Genomic DNA, 10,639 nt, shown 5'->3' with positions numbered 1-10,639 from the left:
ACGTCTCTGAGCTTTCTCGCCATGAGAATATTCCAATGACCAGGCAGAAGCCAGAAGTCAAGCTAGTCAGGCAGCCCTCCGTGCCAAACCTGTTTGTAGGTGTATTTACAAAGAAAACACATTAAGTGTATTTGCTTGCTTACAGCTATTGGACCGTAGCAACAGGCAGTGATTAGCATGGAAAGGCGAAATTCCCTCGAAAACCTTTTTTTTTTTTTGTAATGATACCTACGGATGCCATCAACCTCCCAGGGAACACATTTGATGCGGGGACAGGTCTGATTCCACGTTCAACCGCTGCTGGACTTCCGATTCTGCCTCGGTCTGCAGGCGAACAGCCCTGGGATCCCTGCGGCGTTGCATTTCTTTGCTTTGTCTCTGCTCAGGAAATGACGTGCTCCTACCAAGGGTCACAGAGGGAAGGTCAAGGTAATTCAGTGAGGTGAAGAAGGAACTCTGCCCCCTATATGTCTGTGCAAAAACAAATAAGCCCAAAAGGACTTAAAGGGTCACCAAACCCAATGGGAAGGCTTTTTTTGCAAGGCAATGCTGTGATCTGGGTGGAGCCAGTGGAGGACAGGGACCTCAGAGAGGTACAATGCCGTAGAGTCCACCCTCCGAAACAGCCATTTTCTGACCCTTGTCGATGGGGGTTCCCTGGACCCTACCTGGAGTCTGGCAACCCAAAGTTACATCAACAAATGTGCAATTGAGGGCTGCTGAAATTGAATTTGCTAGTCCCACCCTAGGAACTATTTGCCCTGTCTTATTGGACAGAGACCTAGGCTGCTCTGTGTAAACACAGGGAATCTCTGATCACAGAAAAACGGGCTGTGTTCTCTTCATAAGGCATGGAGCAAAGAAGGTGTCATCAGGTATTGCAAACGACGTTACCAAAGAAACGTACAATGTAATTCATAAAGAAAAAACACTAAAACTGCATAACAAGGCTCCAGGTAATTAGCTCATTTAATATCATTTTTTGAGATGTGTGCAAGAAGCTTATCAACATGGAGGTCATTGGGAGAGAGCTGACTATGCATAACTCACATACACCTAAATGTTGGCCCTGGTCTACATGGCTCAGACTAGGCGACTCCCTGTAGCTAAGCAGAGTTGGCCCTCTGGAATACTTGACTGGGAACCCCCCCCCCACACACACACACACCATGGAGGTTCAGGGTTGCTACACAAGTGATGGCAAACCACCTCTGTTGTTCTTGTGCCTTGAGAACCTCATGAAGGTTCACCTTCATGAACTCAGCTGCATCTTGACAATATTCTACACACACACACACACACAATGTTGTAAATAACAACATTATTCTTTCCCTCTTCCAAAGAGCCAGTGTGGTCAACTGGTTAAGAGCACTGAATGCTATTCTGAACTGGATTCGATTCCCCACCAGGAAGCCTGCTGAGGGATTGTGGGCCAGTGATGGTTCTCGCAGAACTCTCTCAGCCCCACCTACCTCCCAAGGTGCCTGTGGTGGGGAGACGAAGGGAAAGAGATAACACCAGACGGGCCCTCCAGAACCTCCCCAGAACTTCCATCAGTAGGCTCAAAAAAAACAGCTAGGATGAGCTTGAATTTAGGGACTGGACAACTGTGATCAGGATAAACACTGATAATTGCAAATTATTAATTTGAATAGAACATGTACTTGTATATGTATTATCCTATTGTATGTGATTTATGTTGTTCACTGCCCTGTGCCACTTGGAAGGCAGTATCCTAATCCTAATAATAATAATAATAATAATAATGATGATGATGATGATGATGATAGCAGCAAGCCCGGGGTAGGGGGTTTTCCTGGGGGAGGGGGTTTTCCAACTGGTTCCCAAAATGAAGCTCGGCCCCGTTTCTCATTACATTCGATTAGATCTAGTGCCCCACCCCGAACAAGGAGGGATTACTAGAGATTATGGTCGCCATTGTGATTGTTATTTTAATGGGGATTTTATTGGGGTTTTATTGTTTTAGAATTCTGTGTGTAAACCGCCACGAGGCTACGGCCAGCGGCGGTATAGAAATCGAATAATAAATCAAATAAATCGAATAATAAATAAATAAACAAGACGCTTTGAGGCTCCTTAAGGTGCAGAAAACAATGGGCACGAAAACCTCTTTTCCTTCTTCTTCCAAAGCAAAAGTGATGGCGTCGTCAGAGAGCCCCACCTTTCACCTGGTCATCAAGACCATTTATAAACCTGTTCACTCATGCCAGCGCTCAAGATCAAAAGCATTTGAGATGCTTTTTTCCCACTGGCTCAAACAAAATGGAAAGCAAAATTGGCCTTCCCCTTTCCAGTCCCAGCAATCAACTTTCTATCAATTCCGCCCATCGTTTTCCCCCTCGAAGAACGACATGGTCCCTGGCTCCACGGGGTACTTTATTTCTGTTGCCTTTTTTACATCACAATTTTTTTTTTGAATGGCCTTTCCATTATTCAGATGCTTCTTTTCCCGTTTCGTACTTTGCTTTCTTTGTTCCCCCCTTCTCTGAGTCCGCAGTCTTCCAGCACTATAATTTAAATTTCAACCACCCACCAGTCCAGATGGATATGTTGACTAAATTTTTCATAGCTCTCCAGTTGTTGCTGATGAACAAAACACTTATTTACAGGAGAAGTGGATGAGGCCGGGATGCCACTTAGCGCTTCTAATTTAAGAGACCTTGTGGCAAATGTGTTCGAAGGAATGTTAACGACAATCACACAAAGCCGTGGCACAGGTGCCAGTCCTGGGCATGCCAAGACGATGACGGGCTTTTTGGAGTTGTCGGTTGAGTGGTATAAAAGGAGACTCAGGCCAGAATTGTTCTGCCGAATCCTGAAGTGGACTGGAGCTCTGACAGGAAGACACGAACATGACAGGCACAGAACTTAAAGGCTGAGCTGCAGAAAACGTTTTCGGTTTAAAATACAAAGATTTATTTATTTTATTGCTAGCCACAAAGCCCACTGCAGGCTGAAATGCCCTTACCCGTGGCGACGTCAGCGGCCAGGGGCAAACCGGCAACAAACCCTGCACCTCCCGAAACTCCTGGATGGGCGGTGCCTGTTTGAGGTATGGCCAAATCCGGAGGTGTGAAGAGCTGTTACTCCGCTGTACCCCACCCTTCTCTCCAAGGGGGTCCCAAAGTGGCCGACATCGTTCCTCTTCCATTTCATCCACACAACAGCCTTGTGGGGTAGATCAAGATAGAGCGTTCATCTGCCTGGAGCAGCTGAAAAGAGCGAGATCGGCATGGTGGGACAAGAGGCAGGACTGAACTGAGAAACCCCGGGAAAAAGAACAATTTATATACAATCCTGAACAATGGATCTTCACGCCATGGGTCAATTTCGGTTGAATTTCTGCGAAAGAACCCTTGCATCATTTTATGGTTGGGGGGTCACCACAACATGAGGAGCTGTATTCAAGGGTCACGGCATTAGGAGGGTTGAGAACCACTGGGAACTGTATTCAAGGCTTGCAGCATTAGGAAGGTTGAGAACCACTGGTCTACCGCATGGTATATTTAATTTTCATATGAGTAGCATGAGACGCAAGATGAAAGCGACTTTTGGGCTGAATTTGTTGTGGGCCTCATCGATCCTCAGTCTTATTCGTTGCTGGAAATTTAGGGGAGTTTTGCGGCTTTAAATGTTCCCCGGCCACAGCTCTAACGATGTAGGCGAATGCATTCTTTCCCCTTGTGCGCAAGTCTCAGCTCCAAAGAGATTCTGCGTCATGGCTTGGGCGTGGTTCGTATCGAGCCACACTTGGTTAGATGCAGCAAGCAAGCAGTTGGTTCATCGGCAACACTCGATCGGAGCTTGATCTGCAAATATTTCCCGGCTAGGATGTCGCCCATCACGGCGATCACTTTGGACTGCTGGTGCTCTTTGTCATTGCCAATGGAAGCCAGGGCAACAAGATACCCTCATTTTGGTTTGACGAGAGGAAGGCTCCTATAGGAATCGTTTCCAGAAAGCAGCCAAACAATCCCAATTCTGTTCATTTCTGCCCACTATTCTCCCCGCACAAAATGGCATGATCCATGGTTCAACAAGATGATTTCTTTTTTTTAACAAAAACAACCTGTTTTTTAACGTCAGGATTATTCTGATTTTAATTTGACTCTCTTTAGCAAGCTCGGAAAAGGAACCGGCTCCTGCAGGGAGCTCCTTGCCTTTGAAAGGAAAATGGTAATTCAAAAAGATCAGAGCTGATTAGATAACACAATGGGAGGCTGAAGCGCTGCCTTCTGCGTTCCCTTCCCCCCCGCCGCCCGTCTCCCATTGTACAGGGTAAGATGCTTGAAAAGAACCTGTCCTGTACTTACAGATTTAACCGTGGCTGTCGCTCACAATGCAAGGAGCTTTTCTTTTGAACAGGACTCTGAAGAGAGAAGAAAGGGAGTTTTCCTGTGTCCCCCCCTCCCCATTTGTTTTTATTTTAATGCCAAACAAGGGTACAATTAAATTTGGATGGACTCAGGTCCTTCGGCTCAGTGAAAGTAAACCTGTGGTTCGTAGAACTCTGCTTACGCACACACAGTTATTCATGTCTAGTATTTTGCTCCCTTTTGTCCTATGACTTTTAGCCAGATTACAGAAGCCTTTTCCCTGACCCAGGGCCCATTCTGCACACACTGGATAATGCACTTAAAGTGTGCTTTTGCAGCTGGAATTTCCTGTGCAGAACAGGAAAATCTGCTTCGACAGTGCATTGAAATCACTTCTCAGCTCTCAGAAGCTAAGCAGGGTTGGCCTTGGCTAGTATGTGGAAGGGAGACCCCCCCCCCCAAGAATACCAGGGTCATGACACAAAAGCAGGGGATGGCAAAGCATTTCTGAATGTCTCGTGACTTGAAAATCCCACCAGGGGTGGCCAAAAGCAGACTCTGATTGGACAATGCTTCCCACTACCAGAAGACTTTATTTATATAGTGTCTTCTCTGCCAATGGATACAGATGGACAGTCTTATTTTCCCTCCAAAGAGATGCCACATTTTCTCCAAGCAGTTAAGGGAAGCATGTAATGGGCAGCTACATCCTACCTGCACAACAACCCTGTGAAGTAGGCTAGTCTAAGAGAATAATTGATTACGGCTCAGTTTCAGAGCGGATGCTCTGCATGCAAGAAGTTCCAGCTTAAGTCTTGACGTGTCGGTATATAGGACATATGACGGGGGGGGGGGGGAGATGATCATCCTCTCTGCCTGCTGTGCTGGAGAGCAGCTGCCAGTCAGAGGACAGTACTAAACTAGACATATCAGTTGCCTGACTCAGTATTTGGCAGCTTCATAATCTCCCTGTGTCCTCCAGTGGTGAGAGTGGGGATCTGGGCCCAGTCCTCCTAGTCCATTTCTGACACTGGTGACTGCAAAATGCTATTTATAAAGACACATTTCAGCAGTCACAACAGCACTCTCATATCCCTGCCCACTGCCCCACCCCTAAGATGCCACAGAAGGGCCACCTGGGAAGGACACGCTGGGGAGGCTGAATTGGGAAGTGGGATTTCATTCATTCATTCATTCATTCATTCATTCATTCATTCATTCATTCATTCATTCATTCATTCATTCATTCATATACTGCCCTCACCGAAGGCTCAGGATAACGGCAGAAGGAAGGAACCATTTCCTTGTGTTTCAGGCTCTCCAAAATGATACTCCGGGTCAACTTCAAACCACAATTAGGGTCACATATGGAGCTCCCTTATCCCAAATCAGACCCCTTGTGCAATACTGATGACTGCTACTGGCAACAACCCTTCAGGAACAGGCATGGAAGTAAGGTGCAGGAGCCAGCCAATCAACTGATCAAGCCATTGTTTATCATTTCCATTGTGGAGAGGCCAGGCCTGTAGAGCAACAGGGGAAAGAAGAAGAAGAAGAAGAAGAAGAAGAAGAAGAAGAAGAAGAAGAAGAAGAAGAAGAAGAAGAAGAAGAAGAAGAAGAAGAAGAAGAAGAAGAAGAAGAAGAAGAAGAGTTGGTTCTTATATGCCGCTTTTCTCCACCCGAAGGAGGCTCAAAGCGGCTCACAGTCACCTTCCCTTTCCTCTCCCCACAACAGACACCCTGTGAGGTGGGTGAGGCTGAGAGAGCCCTGATGTTACTGCTCCATCAGAACAGCACGATCAGTGCTGTGGCGAGCCCAAGGTCACCCATCTGGCTGCATGTGGGGGAGTGCAGAATCAAACCCGGCTCGCCAGATTAGAAGTCCGCACTCCTAACCACTACACCAAATGGGCTCCAGCAACATTGAGTGATGTCAGTGGCCATCCCAAATTCTGGGAAATGCAGCGGAGCCCCTGGGGAGCTCTTGTGGAACCCCAGGGTCCCCCAGACTCCTGGTTGGGAATCCTTGGCTTAGAACCTGCCCTTAACGATCCCCAGGACTGAATCTGAGAGCCTTTATTGAAAAAGCAGTTGCTTTGTCAGGGAGTCATGGCTGCAGGGAGAGTTTTCCGAATGGAATGGCCTTGTTTTTCTTGTCCGGATTAAAATGCGTCCGCTGCCGGTGTTTCAGGCATACAATTATCGTGGCTCAATATTGTTTGGGTGGCCAATTAGTGAAGGTATCTGTTCCTTTGGGTAAGCCGATTCATCAGGCTGCATTTAGAAGGTAGAAAAGTCCTAACACCGCTTTGCATGTTAATAGCAAAGCAAGCCACATGCAAGGAATCTTCCTTTCGCCCGTATTGGGCAAAGGTTTCAACGGCCACGGAAGGCTTTGGTAGCTTGAGGCTTCGGTTTATTTCCTGCTCCTGGAGAGATGAGAGCCCCCACAATGATACATCTATCTTCATGTCAATACCTTGTGCTTTTTTTCTGCCATAGAGAAACAAGGAAATCACATTCTGGCTGTTTTCTTGCTGCTGGAACTATAAACTTTACTGTCAGACAGTATATCTTGCCACAGCGTACTTATTCCTAAGAATTATGTCTGGAGAATGAACTTTATAGACTCGCTAGTCCAACCTCCTGTATAGTGCAGGAAATTTCACCGAAATAACTTTCCCGGGGGATGGCGATCCAGTCTCTGCTGGAAGACCTCCAGTGAAGAAGAACCCATCCACTTTCTTGATCATTGGATCCATTGTTGAATTGAGGGGTTTGCAGGAGGAAGTGACCTCAGCAGGGCAACATCAGGGCTGTTTCAACCACCTGTAGCTTGGGAAGCCCATCAGGCGTGGATCTGGTCCAGACTAGGTTGCCAGCCTCCAGGTGGGGCATGGAGATCTCCCAGAATTACAACTAATCTCCAGGCTATGAAATCAGATCAGCAGACTCTATGGCACTATACTCCACAGAGGTCCCTTCCCAAACATTGCCCTCCCCACAATTTTCCAGAAATTTCCCAATTTGTTGGCAGTCCTAGGCCAGACCAATGTTTCCTGGGCACAAGGACTCACAGGCCGATTCTGTATGGCAGCAGCCACATTGGGCTGCTGCTGGGTCCTTGCGGCAGGGTGGCATGCCCTGCCGCTTCCCATGTATGCACGGGGAGGGAATCCCCCAGCATACATGAACTGCCCCAGCGTAGCTTGCAAACATTCACAACTCCAGAACTGGGAGAGCCCGGTGCGCTGCATGGTGGCAGCAGGGGGGAGTAGGGGCTTGGTGCCCCCATCACACAATGGCAGGAGAGTGGCATGCCAATCTCCCACCAAGGTGGGGGAACGCCCTGTCCAACTTCATGGTATGTGGTGTTCCTGCAAGGACAGCGTAGGTCAGTGGCTGGCCCACAAGGGCTGCAGAGAGCACCTGCAGTATTGTGGGAAACACGGGAGTTTCCATGTTTGCATACTGCGGGCCATCCGGGGCACTGCGCCGGGCCAGGGCCAGGAAGGTGACAGTGCCGTGCATAATTGGGGATTAGCCCCACTGCCTTGCTGCCGCCACCCCGGACTACCCGCCCCATGCATAATCGGTCACAAAGTGCAATCCCCAAGTCCATCCTGTAGTAGCCCAAAATGCCCCACTCAATCCTTCTCCTAGGGTTAGAGAAGGTCCTCAGAACATTACTTGAGAGGGGGAATTTGACCTGCTGAAGAAAAGAGGGTGCAGGAAAACCTAAAGGATTCCCAAATCAGCTTACAAATGCCTTTCCCTTCCTCTCTCCACCACAGTCACCCCGGGAGGCGGGTGGGGCCGAGAGACCTCTGAGAGAAGGGTTCTGTGTGAGCAGCTCGGAGAAAACTGCGACTGGCCCAAGGAATCAAACCCAGTTCTCCAGCTCAGAGGCCGCAGTATCTAGCCGCTACGCTGGCAGAGGCAGTCCCTGCTATTCCCTGAAAAAGACCCCATTCAGCGTTCCTGAACAACGGGGTCCCCCCCTCGACAGGATTCTGAGAGTAAGGCGGATTAACTCCTGCTGTTTCTCACTGATGAAAGTGTTTCTTTTTTTATTGTTCCAGGATTCTCAGGACAAGGCAAGGAAGCTTTCCCTCCCCTGTTTCGAATTAGATCAGACCTGATCCTTATACCTATCGCTGTAAGCCGGTTGTCTCCACCCTCAGCTGCCTCATCTCCGGCTCCCTGCCGTTCCAGCCGTCGGCGTCACTTGCTGCAGAGTCCCACCGTTACGGCCTTTATGCTCTGCATCAAATGCTATAAATATCCGAGAGGACTTCCTCGGCTGGGAAGCGTGCCGTTGTGTGTGTGTGTGTGTGTGTGTGTGTGCACGCGCAGTTATTCCAATAATGAGAATCCAATCGGCTGCCTTTGCATAGATATTATCCCCGTGAACAGCTGAGTTACATTTAAAAAACCCATCCCAGCGCTGTTTCCTTCGCATAAAAAGACAGTGGAAGGAATATAGGAAGAGATGAGCATTTTATGTCAAGGCCTCCTTTGCTGCCTAGTGCAGCTCAGACCATGTCCCCTCCCCCCCCCCCCCGCCCCCAATCATGAAAGGTGCGGGAGAATAATGTCAGGACGCAAATTATCCGCGGTGCTAGAGGCAGATCGATGCAGGGATCCTTTTCTTCAGCCGCAGGCCCACGGTCTTTGGAAGGTTCAGTTTTGCGCTCAGGGAAGGTCAATAAGTGGTCCGGCAGCAGAAGGCACAACGGGGTAAAAAACACAGAGCTCAGTGAGGGTTTACATACCCAGGAAGTTGTTTGCCAGGATTTAACCTGCCTGTCTTTCCCTGCGTGGATTTAAGTAAATAAAGCACAGGACGGCTTGAAGAAAAGCTGAAGGAGATTCTTCCCTCCTCCCCCTCGCTCTGCTGCCCTCTTTCCCTCTTCAAACAAAGCCTGTAGTTTCTCCTAACAGACAGGGATAAAACTGTTGCAAATGCAGAAGCTGCAAAACAGACAGGGGGGCTCAGGATGCCCCTGGGTGGGATGGAGTTCCATTTGCTGGCTGCTCTCAAGAAGGATAGTTCAGCAAGCTGTTTGAGTGCATCTATACAAATTTGTGTAACTTGGAGCTTTTTCACAGCTGTTCCACCATAGTGGTCTGGGCCCAGTGTATATGAGGGACCGCCTATCGCCCTATGCCCCCCGCAGGGCTTTACGCTCTGTGAGGGCTAACCTACTGGTCATCCCCGGCCCCAAGGAAGCTTGCTTGGCTTCGACCAGGGCCAGGGCCTTTTCGGTCCTGGCCCCCACCTGGTGGAATGAGCTCCCGGAAGAGCTGCGGGCCCTGCGGGAACTTTCAACATTCCGCAGGGCCTGCAAGATGGAGCTCTTCCGCCAGGTTTATGGTTGAGGCCAGGCAGCAAGGAAGATCATGCCCCTCCTCACAAAATGGCAGTAGCATGTGCCATCAGCTCCCCACTACCTCCCTTTTAGATGGGGATGCGGATACTGGATGAGATTAGGATGAATTTTACCGCCATTCTTGATTGATAGGTTTTACAGTGCTAGTTTTAATCGGCTACTGGTTTTTAGGGGATTGTGGGGGTTTTATGTGACCCGCCACGAGCCTTCGGGGGGAGGCGGGATATAAATATAAATATAAATATAAATATAAATATAAATATAAATATAAATATAAATATAAATATAAATATAAATATAAATATAAATATAAATATAAATATAAATATAAATATAAATATAAATATAAATATAAATATAAATATAAATATAAATATAAATATAAATATAAATATAAATATAAATAAGAGCCTCTTGTGGCGCAGAGTGGTAAGGCAGCCATCTGAAAGCTCTGCCCATGAGGCTGGGAGTTCGATCCCAGCAGCCGGCTCAAGGTTGACTCAGCCTTCCATCCTTCCGAGGTCGGTAAAATGAGTACCCAGCTTGCTGCTGGGGGGTAAAACAGTAATGACTGGGGAAGGCACTGGCAAACCACCCCGTATTGAGTCTGCCATGAAAACGCTAGAGGGCGTCACCCCAAGGGTCAGACATGACTCGGTGCTTGCACAGGGGATACCTTTACCTTTACCTTTACCTTTACCTTTACCTTTACCTTTACCTTTACCTTTACCTTTACCTTTACCTTTACCTTTACCTTTACCTTTACCTTTACCTTTACCTTTACCTTTAAATGTAAATGTAAATGTAAATGTAAATGTAAATGTAAATGTAAATATAATAGGCAATAGCACTACCTATAGGCTCTTAAAAGTAAGACCACCCCCTTAATAGTAGCCATGGAAGAGATGG

Source organism: Paroedura picta, chromosome 8 (assembly GCF_049243985.1).
Source record: "Paroedura picta isolate Pp20150507F chromosome 8, Ppicta_v3.0, whole genome shotgun sequence".
NCBI classification, from domain to species: Eukaryota; Metazoa; Chordata; class Lepidosauria; order Squamata; family Gekkonidae; genus Paroedura; species Paroedura picta.
Note: the sequence above shows the minus strand (reverse complement) of the source record.